Source organism: Aquarana catesbeiana, linkage group LG13 (assembly GCF_042186555.1).
Source record: "Aquarana catesbeiana isolate 2022-GZ linkage group LG13, ASM4218655v1, whole genome shotgun sequence".
Taxonomy (NCBI): domain Eukaryota; kingdom Metazoa; phylum Chordata; class Amphibia; order Anura; family Ranidae; genus Aquarana; species Aquarana catesbeiana.
The window spans coordinates 45174356-45189971 of record NC_133336.1 but is presented as its reverse complement, the minus strand read 5'-3'; the positions used below and the strand labels follow the sequence as shown (position 1 = coordinate 45189971).

The 15616-nt window shown below is 44.0% G+C and overlaps 1 long non-coding RNA gene across 1 annotated transcript in view; it reads right to left on the bottom strand.

Moving 5' to 3' along the window:
* The window catches only part of LOC141117306 (uncharacterized), a 44350-nt gene that overhangs the window by 13238 nt on the left and 15496 nt on the right, over window positions 1-15616 (bottom strand). The window contains exon 2 of the long non-coding RNA XR_012237136.1: window positions 1512-1772. This is a non-coding gene — a long non-coding RNA (uncharacterized lncRNA). The remainder of the gene's footprint in view (window positions 1-1511; window positions 1773-15616) is intronic.

Genomic DNA, 15616 nt, shown 5'->3' with positions numbered 1-15616 from the left:
GGTGAAGGGGCAGGAATTGGGGTGATCTGAGGTGTGAAGGTGTAGGAATTGGGTTGATCTGAGGTGCGAAGGTGCAGGAATTGGGGTGATCTGAGGTGTGAAGGTGTAGGAATTGGGTTGATCTGAGGGGTGAAGGTGCAGGAATTAGGGTGATCTGAGGGGTGAAGGTGCAGGAATTGGGGTGATCTGAGGTGTGAAGGTGTAGGAATTGGGTTGATCTGAAGGGTGAAGGTGCAGGAATTGGGTTGATCTGAGGGGTGAAGGTGCAGGAATTGGGTTGATCTGAGGGGTGAAGGTGCAGGAATTGGGGTGATCTGAGGAGTGAAGGTGCAGGAATTGGGGTGATCTGAGGTGTGAAGGTGTAGGAATTGGGTTGATCTGAAGGGTGAAGGTGCAGGAATTGGGTTGATCTGAGGGGTGAAGGTGCAGGAATTGGGTTGATCTGAGGGGTGAAGGTGCAGGAATTGGGGTGATCTGAGGAGTGAAGGTGCAGGAATTGGGGTGATCTGAGGTGTGAAGGTGTAGGAATTGGGTTGATCTGAGGGGTGAAGGTGCAGGAATTGGGGTGATCTGAGGGGTGAAGGTGCAGGAATTGGTGTGATCTGAGGGGTGAAGGTGCAGGAATTGGCGTGATCTGAGGGGTGAAGGTGCAGGAATTGGGGTGATCTGAGGGGTGAAGGTGCAGGAATTGGGGTGATCTGAGGGGTGAAGGTGCAGGAATTGGGGTGATGTGAAGGGTGAAGGTGCAGGAATTGGCGTGATCTGAGGGGTGAAGGTGCAGGAATTGGTGTGATCTGAGGGGTGAAGGTGCAGGAATTGGGGTGATCTGAGGGGTGAAGGTGCAGGAATTGGTGTGATCTGAGGGGTGAAGGTGCAGGAATTGGTGTGATCTGAGGGGTGAAGGTGCAGGAATTGGTGTGATCTGAGGGGTGAAGGTGCAGGAATTGGTGTGATCTGAGGGGTGAAGGTGCAGGAATTGGGGTGATCTGAGGGGTGAAGGTGCAGGAATTGGTGTGATCTGAGGGGTGAAGGTGCAGGAATTGGGGTGATCTGAGGGGTGAAGGTGCAGGAATTGGAGCTAAACTGACATCTACAGAGTACTATTCACTGAGACATTGTATACCGGATCCTATTTTCACAAAACACTACAGGAAGTAACATTTTGTTTTATAAATAGAATGATTCATTCTCTGTGATGGCTTCACTAGGAGTCATTTCCACATGAGTTCTCTGCAATACATTGACGCATCCAGATCGTTGGGAATCCCCCGTCCACAGAAATGTGAAAGGCCCCCCAACACAACCTACACTGATGTGAAGAAGAAAATAGATGGAATATTAGGGAGCTGGTCTCAGGCCGGGGAAGTTGTCAAGCAGTAAAGGTGTGCACAGTGCACACAAGGGTGAGGAGACCTGATTTCTCTTAAATAATATACTGTAAAACCAAGTTTATGTCATAATAAATGGTGTTTTTAATACTTCGAATTCCATGATTTCTATTCAAATAATACCTGGTGATCCTGCCATGAAAGTCCTGGTCCAGGCACTTCCTGAAGTGAGGTGATAACGCACTATCCCTGCCTCCCAATTTATTTTCCTGCGATATCACATGGTCACAGGTCCTCCTAATAGGGAGTGCAAGTGGCTTTTCCATCACACAGGCATCATACGGTCCACTGGTGTCACTAATAGGAAAACCACGCTGAGAACATTGGAGTGCATGTAGACATGAAGTAGGTGCAAAGGAGCTGCAAGAGATCAGTAGCACTGTGCTGCAACAAAGAATAAAAAATGTAAAAATGGCACATAAATGACAACTGTTTATGATACATAGAGACTACTGCTAATTTCAAAAGCTGTCCTTCTAGGTTTATGACCAGAGCTGGAGAATTATAGACATAATGGACTCTCTCTCTCCCAGCCTGTGTGCTGATGTATAGGGGACTGAACCGGAGGCTGATACCAGGTCAAATTCAAGTACTTTTCAAGGTACAAAAAAAAAAAATACAATAATGAATACAGAGCTAAATTGTATGTGTTAAATCTCTCTAGAGTTCAGCTTTTGTATGTCTAAATGGTTCTTTTCTGTAAGAGCTGTGAAAATGTGGAATGTTCTTCCAAAGGGAACTTGATCCACCAATCTTGGTAGATTGCTTTCAAAAAAATGGATAGATGCATTATTAAAAGCTCAAAAGAAAAAAGGTTATGTATATTTAAAAGAAATACATAAATGGTTGAAGAAATTATCCATGTCTTTGGGGATGAGGAAGGAATTTTTTCTTGTTAAAGCAAATAGCATAATTTTTTTTTTTTTTTTTATGGGTATCTTGATGATCTTTTATTAACATTTATAACTTACTGAAAGAGAAATTCCGGGGGAAACAAATACAATTTGTGAACTGCTGATATTGTCCAGTAAGTGTTGCACATGTGCTAAAGTATGTCACCCCTAGAGCTACCTTTAAAGTATTACATATTCCATTGCAGGCAGATTATGTAGGCTTTTCACAGTGCTCTTGATAGAACTGACACTTTGTCACATGACCCCCTGGCTGTTCAGCCCTTCTCTCCAATGGGTGGTGAAGGGAGATTGGGGACAGTAGGCCCCTATGTGCTCATGGGTAGATTGAGGGATGTTCAGAAGATAAGGATACCTGGAGCTAAAAAAACTGTGTGTGTGTGTGTATATATAAAAGCCAAAATTATTGGGACACCTGCCTTTACACGCACATGAACTTTGATGTCATCCCAGTCTTAGTCCGTAGGGTTCAATATTGAGTTGGTTCTTGTTATGGACCTTGCTTTGTAGCTATAACAGCTTCAACTCTTCTGGGAAGGCTGTCCACAAGGTTTGGGAGTGTGTTTATGGGAATGTTTGACCATTCTTCCAGAAGCGTATTCGTGAGGTCAGGCACTGATGTGGACGAAAAGGCCTGGATCGTAGTCTCCACTTTAATTCATCCCAAAGGTGTTCTTTCGGGTTGAGGTCAGGACTCTGTGCAGGTCAGTCAAGTTCCTCCACCCCAAACTTGCTCATCAATGTCTTTATGGACCTTGCTTTGTGCACTGGTCCAAATCATTCGGTGGGGGGGGATTATGGTGTGGGGTTGGTTTGCAGGGGTTGGGCTTGGCCCCTTAGTTCCAGTGAAGGGAACTCTTAAAGCGGAGTTCCACACAAAAATGGAACTTCCGCTTTTCGGAACCCTCCCCCCCTCCGGTGTCACATTTGGCACCTTTCAGGGGGAGGGGGGTGCAGATACCTGTAGGTATTTGCACCCACTTCCAGCATAGACTCCCATGGGAATCTACGCCTCTTCCCGTCCCCACCGCGCTTTCTCCTGGGAAACACACAGTCCCAGGAGAGAGCGGGGACCACTTGGGACGCGCAGCGCGACTCGCGCATGCGCAGTAGGGAACCGGGAAGTGAAGCTGCAACGCTTCACTTCCTGATTCCCTCACCTAGGATGGCGGCGGCAGCTGCCGAGAACCGAGCGGGTTCTCGGCGTTGCCTGCCGACATCGCTGGACCCTGGGACAGGTAAGTGGCCATGTATTAAAAGTCAGCATCTGCAGTATTTGTAGCTGCTGGCTTTTAATATTTTTTTTTTTTGGCAGTGTGGGTGGACCCCCGCTTTAAGGCGTCAGCATATCAACACATTTTGAATTTCATGCTCCCAACTTTGTGGGAACAGTTTGGGGATGGCCCCTTCCTGTTCCAACATGACTGAGCACCAGTGCACAAAGCAAGGTCCATAAAAACATGGATAAGCGACTTTGGGGTGGAGGAACTTGACTGTCCTGCACAGAGTCCAGACCTCAACCCGATAGAACACCTTTGGGATGAATTAGAGCGGAGACTGCAAGTCTTCTCGTCCAACATCAGTGCCTGACCTCACAAATGCACTTCTGGAAGAATGGTCAAACATTCCTATAGACACACTCCTAAACCTTGTGGACAGCCTTCCCAGAAGAGTTGAAGATCTTGTAGCTGCAAAGGGTGGGCCAACTCAATATTGAACCCTGCGGACTAAGACTGGGATGCCATTAAAGTTTATGTGCCTGTAAAGGAGGACGTCCCAATACTTTTGGTAATATGTATGTGTACAGTTGTGCTCATAAGTTTACATACCCTGGCAGAATTTATGATTTCTTGACCATTTTTCAGAGAATATGAATGATAACACAAAAACTTTTCTTTCACTCATTGTTAGTGTTTGGCTGAAGCCATTTATTATCAATCAACTGTGTTTACTCTTTTTAAATCATAATCACAACAGAAACTACCCAAATGACCCTGATCAAAAGTTTACATACCCCAGTTCTTTATACCGTGTATTGCCCCCTTTAACATCAATGACAGCTTGAAACTTTTGTGGCATTTGTGGATGAGGCTCTTTATCTTCTCAGATGGTAAAGCTGCCCATTCCTCTTGGCAAAAAGCCTCCAGTTCCTGTAAATTCTTGGGCTGTTTTGCATGAACTGAATGTTTGAGATCTCCCCAGAGTGGCTCAATGATATTGAGGTCAGGAGACTGAGATGGCCACTCCAGAACCTTCATTTTATTCTGCTGTAGCCAATGACAGGTCGACTTGGCCTTGTGTTTTGGATCATTGTCATGTTGAAATGTCCAAGTACGTCCCATGCGCAGCTTCCTGGCTGATGAATGCAAATGTTCCTCCAGTATTTTTTGATAACACACTGCATTCATCTTGCCATCAATTTTGACCAAATTTCCTGTGCCTTTGTAGCTCACACATCCCCAAAACATCAGCAATCCATCTCCGTGTTTCACAGTAGGAATGGTGTACCTTTCATCAGAGGCCTTGTTGACCTCTCCAAATAAAGCGTTTATGGTTGTGGCCAAAAAGCTCAATTTTGGTCTCATCACTCCAAATGAATTTGTGCCAGAAGGTTTGAGGCTTGTCTCTGTGCTGTTTGGCGTATTGTAAGCAGGATACTTTATTTGTGTAGCAATGGCTTTCTTCTGGCGACTCGACCATGCAGCCCATCTTTCTTCAAGTGCCTCCTTATTGTGCATCTTGAAACAGCCACACCACATGTCTTCAGAGAGTCCTGTATTTCACCTGAAGTTATTTGTGGGATTTTCTTTGCATCCCAAACAATTTTCCTGGCAGTTGTGGCTGAAATTTTAGTTGGTCTACCTGACCGTGGTTTGGTTTCAACAGAACCCCTCATTTTCCGCTTCTTGATCAGAGTTTGAACACTGCTGATTGGCATTCTCAATTCCTTGGGTATCATTTTATATCCCTTTCCTGTTTTATACAGTTCAACTACCTTTTCCCGCAGATCCTTTTACAATTCTTTTGCTTTTCCCCATGACTCAGAATCCAGAAACGTCAGTGCAGCACTGGATGAAGATACAAGGGTCTGTCAGGAGTCCAGAAACTCATTGACCTTTTATACACACACACTAATTACAAGCAAACAGATCACAGATGTGGATGGTTACCTTTAATAGCAATTCAAACCCCTTTGTGTCAACTTGTGTGCATGTTATCAGGCCAAAATCACCAGGGTATGTAAACTTTTGATCAGGGTCATTTGGGTAGTTTCTGATGTCATAATGATTTAATTTAAAAAGAGTAAACACAGTTGATTGATAATAAATGGCTTCAGCCAAACACTAACCATGAGTGAAAGAAAAGTTTTTGTGTTATCATTCATATTCTCTGAAAAATGGCCAAGAAATCATAAATTCTGCCAGGGTATGTAGACTTATGAGCACAACTGTATATATATAGATATCCATATATATGGATCCTGTGTACTATGACTTTACATTTTTAAAGCAAACTTTTCTTTTGGCATTTATGAAAACCACTGGCAGATATGAGTATTTTAGCTTTTTAACAACTCGCCGGGCTTAATCACTGTAAAAAGCTCTGCTCCAGTTCCCCAAAAGGTGTAGTTACTCCCCATTTGCACGCTACCACCTTGCCTCTTGCATTGCATAAAGAAGGTGAACAGAGGTTGTCAATCACAGCCCATGTGTCTAAGGGCTCATCATACACAGGGTGTAAAATGTTGTTTTCAGTTCCGTAATTTATACAGATTTGAATACAGTCATATTGTATGCTATCAGTTCTTTCACGCTGCTCTGTTTTGGCCTGTAGATCAATGGTTGTCAACATGTTGGCTAAAGGGGGCCTCAAATGCAGCCTCTGACATCACCAAAGGGCCACACATAATGTTCAATATATGTAATGCTTGAGAAGACTGTCAGAAACTATAGGCCTAATAGAGGAAATGAGGGTTAGAGAGTGAGGACGGGATACATTGTTGGCTGGGAATATGCTGGTGAAGGAAACTGGAAACATGTTACATGAGGTTAGTAGAGATCAATGCCATTACCCTAATCAATGTTCCCAATACAGACTGCTGAGGTCCGAGGGCCGCACATAATATACCAAAGGCCTCGAGCCACAGGTTGGGCTGTAGAGTCTAGCCGTGTAAACCAAAACAGGAAAATTGCACGTACATGGTCTGATTATTGCCATATTTTACAGCTGTACATTGTAAATAGACCATCAACACCACTGCCAGGACCGATATGTAAATAAAACAATGTGTAGTCAGCAGCACAAGCACAGACTGACTTCGGCCTTCACACATTCCGAATAACTGAAGGCTGAGCTCATTCCGCGCATGCATTGCCACCTCTGGCAATAAATTGATGTCCACATCTGCCCTGAAATAAGCCATCCACGTGGCACTACGGTGGCAACGGTGCATACCCAAAATGACCTTGGCCATCCGTCATTTAGAAGAACTGAAGGCCAAGGTGATTTTGTGCCTGTGCCGCCGCCACCACCAGTGAATGACTTACTTAGGGTGAGATGTCAATAGGTACATGTGCAGAATGTAGGACACATTTCAACTCAAACATAGGCTGTGTATTTCCTTATAAGTTGAAAGGCAGTTTGGACCACTTTTTTAGTTGGTTGCAAGATAATGCTTAAATGGTATACCGCCATGTGCATGGGGCCTTAGACACCTCTGACCTTCCTCCAACAGCCTGATGTCAAAGTTCTCCTCAATGTCAGTGGCCTGGTAGAGGATTTAAAGATGGAGGTGAAGGCTTAGCTGTTGACTTTTGATGAAAAGTCAAAATTTGCATATCTGTAGCAGCTCGGTTTAATCTGCATAGGATGGGGAAAGAAGGAAAACTGCCACTGTAAAAGCCGATGGGGTGGATTATGAAGATTCTACTAAATATTCGGGGAGTGGAAAGGTTCACTTTAAATCGATACAGTACCGCTGCATTTTAATCGCTAACGAAAGCACAAGGAAAAAAGGACGAATGTTGTAATGTGAGACAAAGAATTTGTTGTGCGATCAGTTAAGTTTTAATCCAGATGTTCCCCTCGTGTAATGAATCAGTCTGAGTACAGGGATTACTATGTATAAACTGAACTGGTTACTGGGACATTAGCATGGCATCCATTAGGCCCTGTCACTGGCTTCAGCTTCACCGAGGAGAGAGAGGAAATATTACATCCTGTCATGTTAAATGTCCAAAGTAAACCAAGATGTGTATAAATAGCACAAAAATCTGCGATTGGGCACAAATATTTGAAAAGATAGTGAGGCTGATCTACTAAATAAAATAAACACTGAATTGTGTGCCTGCATATATGAGTTCACGTGCTTGATGGCGATCAATAAACCTATCTAGCCGACTGAAGTCCTCGTATGTCCTGCACATGAAAGATGCAAATAACTTTCCTGTTATGCTTACTGTATCCCAAGTTGCAGCACAAAATTTGAAAATAAATTGAATTAAAACAAAAAGTAGCCTGCCAAATATGTGTTGTAGGCCCCACCCATGTGGCAGAGGGACAATGTAGGAGCACAACAGGAAGACAGTGTTGTCACCCTATGACAGAATGTAACTGAAGGACCTTCACATCAGGTCACCTGGCATTATCTTAAAGCCCCCGCTTTGTGAATTTTACCTACAGGCAGGGCTTTTTTTCAGCAGGAACTAGGGGGAACTCAGTTCCACCACCTCTTGCTCAGGTCTTCTGCTCCCTGCTCACCACTATCACTTGGTAACACTGAAGTCCAGCTTCTGCGTTTACAAGTGATAGCTTATCTCCCAGTAGCTCCCACAGGTCAGATCTCCTGCACAGATCCCACTGAGTGCCTGACAGGGACAAGGGAGATACAGAACAGGTGCACCCTAGGTGGTCTCCATTTTTTTACCTGGTGACCAGTTGTTGATGCTCCTACTACATGATCTCCCCTGCAAGTGACTGTAGTATAGTATAGTATGCTGGGAGGTACAACAGCCGGATAGGTTCTTCAGCTTAGTATTGCAACAAAGGTAAGACATATGACAGATGGTGGAGCTTTTAAGGAGGGGGGAAGATGAGGGCAGTGGAGGGAGGGGTTGTATGCAGAGGGAAGAGCTACCATTTGATGCCATTTGGCAGGTATGTGTGTGTGGCGGGCATGGTTGAGTTCCTGCACCTTTTCTCTGAGAAAAAAAGCCCTGCCTACAGGTAAGCCTAAATTAAGGCTTACCTGTAGGTAAAATTAATATCTCCTAAACCTGTACAGTTTAGGAGATATTCACCTTGCATGAAGCCGCTGACGTCAGCGGTGCATAAGCTCTGAAGGTCCGGTGGAGCCGCGAACCCAGAAGAAACACAGAGGGAACATGTCAGCTCCCTCAGCGGTGACCGGGAGGCGGTACGGGGGCTCCGTTCTAAGGTGAGTATTTCATAATGAGCTAGTATGCAATGCATATTAGTTCATTATGCCTTTGCCTTACAGTTTTTTTTTGGTCGGGCATACAACCGCTTTAAAGCCCATCTATGGGAATAAAAATTTCATCCTCAACCTTCCCACCCACCCACTTCTATTTTGTTTTTTTGTTTTTTTTTTTAAAGCCCTTTTTTTTCTACCTGCCTCTGCTGTCATGTGTCCCTAGCTGTAAAAAGTCTAATAAGAGTGTCTAAACAAAAGCCAAAAAGTTTAAAATCTTTTAATAACGAAGTTAGTACACAGCAAGAAAAAAAAAAAAAAAAAAAAAAGCTAACACGTTTCTGGGGTCAAACGCCCCCTTCTTCAGGGCTCGCATTTAAATAGACTTTAAACATGGTATAGTAACCAGGGATAATTGTTAAAGTGATACTAAGCCCTCTTTTTTAGAAGAGGAGGTCACACATACCTATTATGTGTAGTCATCTTCTTCTCTGTTTGTCTCCTTAGCTAATGAAGTGCTAAGGAGACACCCATGTGTGCTCCCTCACTAAGTTGGGTGGTCCAAAGACACAGACAGCACCCGATAGTCATCCCCTGCTTCCTGCTCCCCCCTCCAAGCAGTTTGACTGATGGCAGCAGAAGCCTACCACTCTGCTGCCCTCAGTGTCTGCTGAGGATCCAGGACCCAGCGGCTTTAACAGTGTTTGGGGAAAGGGGAAAGTATAAAGTATGTAGCATTTAGAACTACTTTAATAGTGTTCAAGTCATAGAACACCATAACTCTGCATGGCATGAAGATTTGAAATGTTCCATAACTTGCACACCCCTAAAACAAATAGGGTGTGACCATGTACCGATTTTGAACTTTTGGACATTTGTTTTGGTGCCCTAATTACACACATGGAATCTCAGCTATGGATGACCACCATTCCCAAGGGGTGTCCCTGATTTGTGGAGAGCTGCTGAACCAGAGCTATTGCTATATACTAATTTAGCTTGCCCACCTGCTGCTTGAGTCTTACGAACCTGTAAGGTCCCTCCAATGGATAGTCATTGGGAAGTGTTAAAGTTGGCAGGTGGCATTGTGGACAGCTCAAGAAGGATTTTGGACTCTTGGACATTTATTTTGGTGCCATGATTACACACATGGAATTTCAACTCTGAGTGACCATCATTTCCAAGGGGTACACCTAATTTGTGGAGAACTGCTGAACCAGAGTTATTGTTCCCAGACTTGATATGTCTTCGTATTAAGGCAACCCATTGACATCAATGGGCTTCTGAAGCACAAAAACATCTCCAAAATTGGACATCACAAAATATTGGGATTGTAAAGTCTCAATGTTTTTCCATCTAATGCATTCTATGCATTAAGGTGAAAAACCTTCTGTGCTGCAGCAGCCCCCCAGAGCCCCCCGTTTGCTTACCTGAACCCGATCTTTCCAGTGACAAGAATGAGCACAGCAGCTGTCTCAGGTCCTCATTGGATAAATTGATGTCAATCAAATCCAGTGACACGGGAGCCGGGGGGGGGGGGGGGGGGGGCGTGGCTGAGTCCTGCTATCTGTGTCATTGAATGCGGCTCTTCGTGGGAGCACTCGAGAAGAGGAGGAGCCAGGAGCGCCACTGAGGGACCGCAGAAGAGGAGGATCGGGGCCACTCTGTGCAAAACCCTTGCACAGAGGAGGTACGTATAACATGTTTTTTTTTTTTTAAACAAACCTTTAGTATCATTTAAGCCTGGTACACACAATGAGGTTATCGGACGAATGAATATCCGGTTTTTTTTTTTGCATGCTAGTCTCATATCGAAAATGAAGAGGTTAATGAAGTTATGAAAATTCTCATACAAGTGATGTAATGTATTGTATTGTATTTTTGGATTAACCGCCTCGCGTCCATGCTATAGCCGAATGACGGCTACAGCGCTGACCTTAATTGCCAGAAGGTCATCATATGACGTCCTCCCATACGTGAACTGGCTGCGCGCCCCCTGCGCGGCGTGTGCGACGCGCTATGTGGTCACTGAGTCTATGAGACGATGATCCCGGCCCCTTAATAAGTGATCAGCTGTCAGCATGAGGGGAAACAAAACCCAATCACCGGCTTCTGTCAGAGGGACATCGGTCCCTCACACAGAAAGCTCTGGCTGCCTCATCTGTGCCCACAAGTGCCACCTGCCAGTGCCACCTATCAGTACCCACCAGTGCCACCTACCTCTGCCCAACAGTGCCACCTATCAATGCCCACCAGTGCTTCCAATCAATGCCCATCAGTACTTCATCATCAGTGACACCGATCAGATCTGCCTTTTAGTGCCACCCATCAGTGATCATCAGTGCCACCTATCAGTGCCTCTTTATCAGTGCCCATCAGTCCAGCCCATCAGTGCAGCCCATCAGTGTCCATCAGTGCAGCCTATCAGTGCAGCCTATCAGTGCCCATCAGTGCAGCCTCATTAGCGCACATCAATGAAGGAGAAAAATTACCTGTCTTCAAAATTTTATAACAAACTATGAAACATTTTCTTTTCTTTTTTTTTTAATTTTCGGTCTTTTTTCGTTTCTTTAGCAAAAAATAAAAAACCCAGCAGTGATTAAATACCACCAACAGAAAGCTCTATTTGTGTGAAAAAAAATGATAAAAATTTCATTTGGATACAATGTAGCATGACCGCGCAAAAAAAAAGCACTGAAAGCTGAAAATTGGTCCGGGCAGGAGGGGGGTTTAAGTGCCCAGTAAGCAAGTGGTTAAATGAAAATCGTACTATCTGGTATCATACAAGAAAAATGTTCACTTTTGTCCCATCAGATATTTTCGCACAAACTGTTGTGATTGGCCCTTGAAAGCTGTGTACTAACGATCAGATTATCGGTATTCTGATTCTGAGAACTGTATTTTTCATATGGTTTTCTGATTGTGTGTACGGATGAGGCTTTAGTGTGTTGGGATGCTATTGAAACTGAATGGCACCGCAATGCATCAATGCATTTAACGTGCATGCACTTCCACAACGCAACGCAATCTGCCCTCAATGAAAGCTGCAACTTATTTGAGATTTTAGTGATTGGTTTACTTTTAACCATTTTTCTATCAACCACCATTGGGTACTTGAAAAGGGTTATAAAAAAACCTTTAGTGTGGAAAGCATATGAGCATATGTGACTCCCTCCCCCGCTATTATTCTGCACTCACCGGGTGATGGATGGGTCATTCCATCTGTATTGAGTTACCAGAGAATATACAGTCACCCCATGACTCATGATGACCAGCAAGACATTCTGCTGTTTTTTTTTTTTTAATACGTTGTCTTTGAAGCCCCCCCCCCCCCCTCCAGTGTTTTTAATCAGCTACATAATCACATCCATGGACTAAAAGGACCTATTGGACAGAATATTTAAAGCTTTTTTTTTTTTTTTTTAATTTTATTTTAGAAAATCACAACCTTTTTCATAGAAGAAAGGAGTAGAATGCTAAAAATTATTTAAATTCCTCAGATGTTACTATCCCATAGATCAGTGGTTGTCAACTTTCCTGATATGGGGGGCCGCAAGTGCGACCCCTGACATCACCAAAGATGCCACACACAAAATACAGTAAATATTCATTATCAGAGACAGCAGACATACAGCAAGATACAGTCAAAGACTATGAGCCTGATACAAGAGATCATCAGAGACTGCGGACATAGTATATAAGATGGTCAGAGACTGCAGACATGATATATGAGATGGTCAGAGACTGCTGACATGGTATATGAGATGGTCAGAGACTGCTGACATGGTATATGAGATGGTCAGAGATTGCAGACATGATATATGAGATGGTCAGAGACTGCTGACATGGTATATGAGATGGTCAGAGACTGCGGATATGATATATGAGATGGTCAGAGACTGCAGACATGGTATATGAGATGGTCAGAGACTGCAGACATGGTATATGAGATGGTCAGAGACTGCGGATATGATATATGAGATGGTCAGAGACTGCAGACATGATACAAAAGATGATCAGAGGCTGCAGACATGATATATGAGATGGTCAGAGACTGCAGACAGGATACATGAGATGGTCAGAGACTGCGAACATTATACAAGAGATGGTCAGAGACTGCAGACATGGTATATAAGATGGTCAGAGACTGCAGACATGAAACAAGAGATGGTCAAAGACTGCAGACATGGTATATAAGATGAACAGAGACTGCAGACATGATACAAAAGATGGTCAGAGACTGCAGAAATGGTATATGAGATGGTCAGAGATTGCAGACAGGATACAAGAAATGGTCAGAGACTGCAGGCATGCTGCAGGAAACTGCCGGATTGTGAAAAAGCTATAGGAGTTGTTGAAGAATGGGGATATGCTTAAATTGGATGTGAACCCAAAACTTTTGTTGTTGTTGCTACAGGAACAAGTGGTAAGGGGATCTTCCAATGCTGGCACTTGGTCTAAGGAAAACTGTCCAAGAGGAGATATCCCTTTATTTTGAAGACATTTCCTTTTACTTCCTGTTGTGTTCCTCTGGGACAGATAGTGGAAGAAATTTTCCCCAAGGGGACACATATGTGAAAATACCTGACAAGTGTCTTAATCCTTCTCTTTTCTACTCAAACAAAAGCTTTGGCTTCATATACAATTTAATACACTCATAATATTATTTATACGTAACTAACCCCTGTCCTGTGTATTTAAAAAAAGAAGTCTATGGAGAGCCTACAGTTTGTCTTTAAAGCAGAGTTCCCCCCAAAAGTGGAACTTCCTCTTATCTGATCCCTCCCCTCCTCTGGTGCCACATTTGGCACCTTTCGGGGAGGAGGGGGGAGCGGGTACCTGTTTTTCACAGGTACCCTGTCTCCACTTCCCGGGAGACCGGGCCGCGGCGAAGTACGTCAGCAGTTATGCCCCCCTCCTCCTCACTCCTCCCTCCCCTTCTGCCGGGCCAGTGAGAGAGCGCAGCAAGCTTCGCGCATGCGCAGGAGGGACCCGACCTTGAAACCGAAAGGCTACACTGCCGGGTTCCCTTACCAGCAATGGCGGCGGCAGCACCCAACATCGCTGGACTCCAGGACAGGTAAGTGTCCTAATGTTAAAAGTCAGCAGCTGCAGTATGTGTAGCTGCTGACTTAATTTTTAAAGGGGCGAGCGGAACTCCTCTTTAACTGCTGCCAGTTTACAAGCAGACATGCAGTAAGACACAGCTATTGTGTGTTTTATAATTGTTCTCATAAAGCTTCTCTAATGGTTACTGGGTGCAAGGTGCTGTCAGATAAGACAACTAAGATACAGATCATTTACACTTTTTATGGACATCACTGTTCATCTTCTACATTGAGTTAGCAGACAACAGCTACTGGATCTGGAAGCAATCTTATTTCTAGATTTCACCATTGATCTGTACAGACAACCAATCCCCACCCAATGCCATCCCCAACCAACCGACCTCTGAGGACTGGATTTTTCCTAGACAATGATTCTTGTTCCCCAGATAGAGCTGTTTATGCTGCATTGGCATAAATATGCTCACCGTGTCAATTTATAAGTGTACCTAGTGGCGTCGCTAGGGGGTGGCTTTTGGGGCTATAGCCCCGAATCTCAGGCCCATAGTCCGAGTCTCTGCAGAGGTCCCCAAGGGGTGGGGAGGCTCTCTGGGGACCCTGATGCAAAGGGGAGGCTCTCTGGGGATATATACACACACATACATATATTATATACATGTGTATGCCCGCCCAAGTGTATGACTTTCTTTACTACGTTGCTATGGGCTCTAGCCCCAGATCTTTTGTAGACCTAGCAACGCCCCTGAGTGTACCTAAATCAGCTAGTACATCTAACAGTCTCCTCCTCCCAGGCTGACAATGCTGCTACCCAAAGGTGCTCCCTGTGCTCCTTCATCCAGAGTGGGCACACTCTAATACAGGAGTTGTGCTAGTGGCGAGATCACCAAGTGAAAACAGAGGGAAAAGTCTAAAATAAAAAAAAAGAAAACTTATCCAGCCACCACATCTAATAATTGGTAAACTGCAATATACAGTGTCTTGAAAAAGTATTCGTACCCCTTAACATTTACCACATTTTGTCATGTTACAACCAAAAACATAAATGTATTTTATTGTGATTTTATGTGATAGACCAACACAAAGTGGCACATAATTGTGAAGTGGAAGGAAAATGATAAATGGTTTTCCAAATGTTTTAGAAATAAATATGTTAAAAGTGTGGTGTGCATTTGTATTCAGCCCCTCTGATTCAATACTTTGTAGAACCTCCTTTCACTGCAATTACAGCTGGAAGTCTTTTTGGGGATGTCTCTACCAGCTTTGCACATCTAGAGAGTGACATTTTTCCCCGTTTTTCTTTGCAAAATAGCTCAAGCTCTGTCAGATTGGATGGAGAGCGTCTATTAACAGCAATTTTCAAGTTGCATAGTAGGTGAGGTTGAAAAAAGACACAAGTCCATCAAGTCCAACCTATGTGTGTGATTATAAGTCAGTATGACATTGTATATCCCTGTATGTTGCAGTCATTCAGGTGCTTATCTAATAGTTTCTTGAAACTATCGATGCTCCCCGCTGAGACCACAGCCTGTGGAAGGGAATTCCACATCCTTGCCGCTCTTACAGTGAACAACCCTCTACGCAGTTTAAGGTTAAACCTCTTTTCTTCTAATTTTAATGAGTGGCCACGAGTCTTATTAAACTCTCTTCTGTGAGAGTTTTATTCCTATTGTGGGGTCACCAGTACGGTATTTGTATATTGAAATCATATCCCTTCTCAAAGCGCCTCTTCTCCACAGAAGACTTGCCACAGATTCTCAATTGGATTTAGGTCTGGACTTTGACTGGGCCATTCTAACACATGAATATGCTTTGATATAAACCACT